This window comes from Sceloporus undulatus, chromosome 1, assembly GCF_019175285.1.
Source record: "Sceloporus undulatus isolate JIND9_A2432 ecotype Alabama chromosome 1, SceUnd_v1.1, whole genome shotgun sequence".
NCBI classification, from domain to species: domain Eukaryota; kingdom Metazoa; phylum Chordata; class Lepidosauria; order Squamata; family Phrynosomatidae; genus Sceloporus; species Sceloporus undulatus.
In genome coordinates this window covers 259,459,454-259,465,524 of record NC_056522.1, presented here as the reverse complement: position 1 = coordinate 259,465,524, position 6,071 = coordinate 259,459,454, and the positions used below count along the sequence as shown (strand labels likewise).

General features: G+C 42.7%; 1 protein-coding gene across 1 annotated transcript in view; it reads left to right on the top strand.

The window, feature by feature from the left end:
- Positions 1-1,462: 1,462 nt before the first annotated feature.
- The window catches only part of LOC121926305 (acyl-CoA (8-3)-desaturase-like), a 575,266-nt gene continuing 570,657 nt past the window's right edge, over positions 1,463-6,071 (top strand). Inside the window, exons 1-2 of the mRNA XM_042459169.1 lie at positions 1,463-1,578; positions 4,604-4,714. The gene's annotated coding sequence lies outside the window, so the exon portion shown is untranslated. The remainder of the gene's footprint in view (positions 1,579-4,603; positions 4,715-6,071) is intronic.

The following is a 6,071-nucleotide window of genomic DNA, read 5'->3' as shown; positions in this document are numbered from 1 at the left end:
TCCTCATAAAGGTATCTTCCCCCTCCCCTGTGTGACATTTTCTGGTTAAGGCTGTTTCTCTAATAGGGATGGAAAGAATGTTTGAAAATATTTCTAAACATTGTTCGAAAAACATGCCAAAAAGAATCCTGGATGAATGAGATGCTTTGCAGGTCAGGGCTTATTAAGTCCCAAACTGTGAAAAGTCTTTGAAAATTGGGAAGAAAAGTTTCGGGGTTATTCATTGCTTCCTTTGAGAATGAAATGAGCATAGTATTATATTCCTATTCCCTAACAACGAGAGCTTCGTTGATAATGTTTTTCACAGATAGCGTTTATTCCATACTGACAGTTTCATAACCTGTTGGCCAGGTAGGATTGCCATATTCCAATCCCTCATATCTGGGCATCTAATTTGCATATTATGTAAAATATTATAATTATGCATATTAATAATTTTCATCCTGAATATGCAAATTAAACAAATTAATCATTGCATTTTTTCAGTCTCAGTTTCAACATCAGTACCAGTACCAAGCTAAGAGCTCTTTTTTTTTCTTCGTTTCTTCTCTAGCTGGTGTGATGAGAGGGAGGCTTCCAAGCAGCCTCTCTCGAGGATGTTTGGAAATGAAGTTCCACTGTGCTGCCTAGCCCTAGGCTCAAGCCCCCAACATAATAACCACACAACACAAGGCCACATCTCTACTTGTCTTTTCTTGCCTTCTTTCTTGTTGGGGGAAGCAGGGGAGGGAATGGAAAAGTAAGGTGGCAATGCAACACCTGTGCAGTAGCAACTGGAGCCTGCAGGGTGGGATGAGGTTCCCACCAGTGCCAGTCTTCTTGCACTTACCTGCTTCATCTCCATTGCCACATTTTAACCTATGCATCAGCCTGCAATGAAGGAAAAATCCAGGATTTACTGTTTCAGCTGGCCCAGTCAGCTGGGACATTTTTAGTGCCTTCAGTCTTGGATTTACCAGGTTTTCCAGAACAAATGTCAACCCTATGGCCAGGGCAAGAATTGAACAGACTCCTTCTAAAGATTGCTGCCCTCATGGTTGGTGGCAGATTACATGCCATACAGTTCAGCAGCAGGCCATAGGCAGCTGCTGTCCCTGTCAGATGTCCAATATGGCTAAAACCTGGTATGCAGATTCCAGTTAAAAGCAAAATCTGACTTACATTCCTTTGGCGGGCGTAAATTATTTGAAAATTGCATGGGACCCATCCTGTCCAAACAAAAGACCAAAGTTCTGGTTGATTGCTGGCTGATTGTCACAAGGAAGAAGAGAAGGCTGCCAGGAACTAGGTAGTCACACCCCTTCCCTTCTGTTAAAAAGTCATAAAAGAACCATGAGCCTGAGGCCTGAATCTTCAGGTTCACACTGGCTGTCAAGGGTTTGGTTTTCAGATCTCTAAGCGCCAACCATTCCTAGCTGCCAAATTCAATGTTCACCATGGTTTGTTGGTCTGAATATTGGTGGTACTTTCTCCGCAGTTCCATGAAACCTTGGAAACACTTGCTCCTTGCCTATTCCTGTGGATCTTCAAAATCAGAACAACTCCTACCATGCTTCTGCAATACATAATGCTATCAGGGTAACAGATTAGATAAGAACTACAGGCAATTCCAGCCAGGAAATGTACTTGTTCTATCCCAGAACAAGTACAATTGTACTTGTTTTGTGGTTGTTGTTTGCTGCAACATCTAAATGAATTGTCCTTTATATGTTATCTGCAGATCCAGTGTCAAATTTACATTGGAGAATAAAGTCTTTGTTATCTGATGTGGGTTTAGTAATGCTTGTAGAACTTGTGAAATATGACAGTTTGTATGATCCTATTATTTGGATATGAATGATGAGTGTGTGCAAGCATGGGCAGAAGGTTATATTAGTGGGGTGGAAATACAGCAAATATAAGGTTGAATGGGAACCTGTTCTTTCGAAAATGATACGAGTCAGTGCAAGAAATGAAGTTGAAAACTAGCGTCAGAACCACTAGATGGAAGATTGGGAAATGCATTCTCATTTGTCACAGTGGAGATGCTGATGAGTAGATTCATAGTATTATCCCTGTGGCAAGTGGATAAGCCTATGAGCTAAGTTCTCAGCACTGAGGACAGAGAAATCTAAATGAGTCTGAGGCACACCATGAGCCAAAAAACCCTGTTGTGTAACAGCAAGAGATAATTAAACATCGGGTCTAAACAAGCAGTTCACCAACATTTAAAACTGATGGATGCTACCACCAGAGAGAAAGGTTACAGGGAGTTACTTCTCTCATATATCGAGGATTGAACTTTTAGTAGCGAAACACTTGGCATGTCCCCTTGAGCTTAGTGGGGGCATAATATTCAGATGAACAACATGGTAGTCTAAATCATGATGCCAACATTACCTATGTTTTCAGACTCCTGTTTCTACTCTGCTCTAAAGCAGTACATTGAATTGCCACAATATAACAATATTGAATACTTTAAAACTGAAAGACCTATTTTATGTTAAATAAGGCCTGAAACACATGGCCAAAAAACTCCACCTTCGGGCCAATCCGAGGGCATGGCATGCAGATGACCCCCCCCCCCCCCCCCGCCGCCAGAATTCAGCCAGAAACTGCGGCAAGGCTGGCTAATGTGGCCCAAGGTTTGCTGCAAAAGGAGCAAGGAAAACTGCTCCTTGCCGGCTGGCCATTCTGGACTGTGGCAGTGTCTGGCCTCAGGACTGCAGCATCCAGTCACTGCAGTCCTGTGCTGACTGAGGGTTGATTGGAGCTGGAGCAGCTTTCAAGATGCTAGTCTGTTTGACCCTAAAGTTTACTCAATATGTTATGATCATCACATATATGGCATAAGTGCAACAAATTCTGATACTAGAGGAGACTGAAACATAAAGCCTTCACAGTACCTTTCAACAGTATTCTACGATTCTAAATTGGAGACTTAAAAATACTTAAGTGTAGATCTAATAACATCAAAAGTCCACTAAACAGTGATAACTTTATGGGGCTAACCAAAATGCACAATATACATGTTGCAAGCTTTTGAAGCTCCACTGGTTTCTTCATCAGGCAAAGTGTTAAAAACCGTATAGAAGAAAATAAATGGAAAATGTTATTCATAGGCCTGCATTTTGCTGTGTTTGCAGGCTGGCCATGTAGCATCTGGGAAATTCTCAAAGTCCAGGAAATTTAACATCCATTTGCAACACAAAAAATCCAGTTTGTCTCCAGCCTTTGTGAGGCCAAAGCAAAATGAAATTATATAGAGAGATGATAGGAAAGTTAATTACTGAGTGAGTAGTAGCCATTCATGAAAGTTATATTGAATGAGTTGTGAGAACTCATTAATGAAGATCCTCCTATAATTAATGTCACCTGCAGGTCAGATAACACAGCTGATGTTTTCCTCTGGTCTGCATTTAGATGTCCATTTTCATTTATTCCTTTGAATAGACTGGGTCCCTGTGTTTACGTGTTAAACCAGCCACCTTTTACATTAGTACTGAGGGAGATGCATTGCCATGAGTTCACTTCCTGGTTGAATGATCAGCTGCCTGGACATTTGCGATGTGTAATGACTTTACAGTAAAAAGCCACTCAACTGATCCTATCCAAATGGTCATAAGCTTTTAGCAGCAGCAGTGAGGTTCAGAACAGAACATCTCCTACCATGCTTCTGCAATACTTCAAGGATATCTGATTCCTGTTCATTATATTATTTACAAACAAGACTCCAGAAGAGAGCAGAGCTTCAAACATTATTTAAATAATCATCATCATCATCATCAGCAGCAGCAGCAGCAGCAGCAACGGTCCTGTCCAGGGTTTGAGAATAGAGGTGGAGTTGGAGTGTTGCACCATGGGCCACAGAAGGCAACTTGGACACCATCCAATAAATGATGTATGTGTGTACATATGTGCCTTCAAGTTGCCTATCGGCTTATGGCAACCCTATGAATTTTTCATAGGGTTTTCTTAGGCAAGGAATGTGCAGAGGTGGTTTTGCCAGTTTCTTCCTCTGAAATATACAGATGCAAAAAACCACACTTGCACACCCATGTATGTCACTAACAGGATTCTGGCCGTTCAAAACCTTTCCAGTCTGCAAACTTGAGCTGTACAGAATCTAATCAGGCTTTAAATATCTCCTTCTGTTCAATCTGGTTGTTGACTGGAGATCAGGGCAGGGATTGCTACAGCCCCAAAGCAGCCTGCAGGTGGAGGTTCTCCTCTAGCCACTGCACTTCTCTGACATTGATCCATAGCTGTGAAAAGAGTTGATTGCCTACAAGAGGAAAATGATAATGATAATGATAATGATGATGATAGAAGATAATGGTAATACTAATTGTATGCTGTAGGTTTGGTTCCCAGTTGCAGATCAGTGCTGTGAACGGGGGTGGGGGGTGGACGATGCCATCGCATTTCCCTCATCAAATATTCAAATCTCTGGCTTTATCACGTAAACAGGGCATTTATACAGCCGGAAGTGCATTTAACAAGAACAAATACTGCAGTACTCCCATAAAGTGAGGTGGTGGTGGTGGGATGGTGCTGTAATCAATTTTCACTCAATATCCTCTGGTGTGTGACTTCTTCTCTCCCACCCCTTCTGATTTTGCAGGATGCCTTTGCAGCATTTCATGGCAACAAAGCTTTGGTGAAAAAGTTTTTGAAGCCACTGTTGGTTGGGGAGTTGGCACCAGATCAACCTACTTTTGAACCCAGCAAAAATGTAAGTTCATCCCAATAAATGGATATGAAATCAGAACAGAGAGGAAGCCAGACTTTCTCCCCTGTATGTTATCATTGTTGGAAAACTTGATGACCTTTTGGTTCTACAGAATAATTACATACCCATTGCCTATGCTGGCTGGGGGGATTCTGGCTGCTATAGTCAAAATTATTCCATCTTGTAGCCAAGGGTCCGTAGGGGAATTTTATTATGTTGTTATTAGTCCAAATATTGCAAGAGGGGGCTGGCTACAAGAGCCCTCCGAGATCGTCTCCCTATTTGTATACGGAGTAGACCAGGGGATCCCAATAAATAAAGCTGAGACGGATATTAATAACTAGATGTCTAATTTATTGAAATAGGGGAAAACACATGCGTTGCACATACACTCACACATACACTCAGGACTCAGGAAAATTAGGGTTGGAAAATAGGAACAGATTTCAGGCGTTACTAAGGGTGATGCTTACCAGAATGTAGATTCCCTCCGGGAAGCGAAAGGAGTGGTGATGGACAGTGAGACAGTCTGCTCCGCAACCTGGGTTTGAGCAGAAATGCCGGCTACCAAAACAGAGGTCTGACTGACGTGGAGTAAGTAGACCTTGCAAATGGCGCGCTGAGCAGCAAAAGTGGGGACTTTTTATAGGCCAAATCTGGCTTGAGGGCAGAGAGTTTTGGTGATTGGAACAAAGGTGTTTAATTGCTTTCTTTCACCTGGATGTCTGGGTCTGATAATATCTATGACTTAAGTTGTTTGGACAACAGATTTGAGGAGGGGGGTGATTGCTCCAGGAAAGGCAAACATTTGCTCTCTCTGGCTGAAGATAATCCCTTCATGCGACTTCCCAGACCTTCTAAGATGTTAATGTGAGAACTCCCTTAGGTTGGCCCCTGCCCTCGCCGCGCTGTGGATCCAATGAGAGTTCGAAAGCCAAGGGTGGCCCCCTCCTTCTTGATGTCGCAGCTAGCGTCCGTGGGTCTTACTGCGTGATCAGGCCCAGGCCAATTCTCGGCGTCCCGTTCTCGGCCTCCCTCTGGGCGCATGCTTCCAATTTATTTTGCTCACCATTTACCCAGGAATCTGTGCACTTCATAATTTAGGCTTGGCTTTTAGAATTTAGGAATCCAAAGGGGCGGCCGGCAAAAGGGGCTTATGGATCAAGGAATTTAACTATCAGAGTAAGGTGAAATGACCACTTTAGTCTCATTTGCATCCAGAGGCTTCCATTATATACCCGTGCCTGAACAAGAAGGAGGAACAGCCAAAAATGGTAATTGCAGAGCCAAAACACTGCAGTCTTGCATAAGCCCTACCAAGACATTACATGCATCAAAATTATTTGAGGTCACCATTATG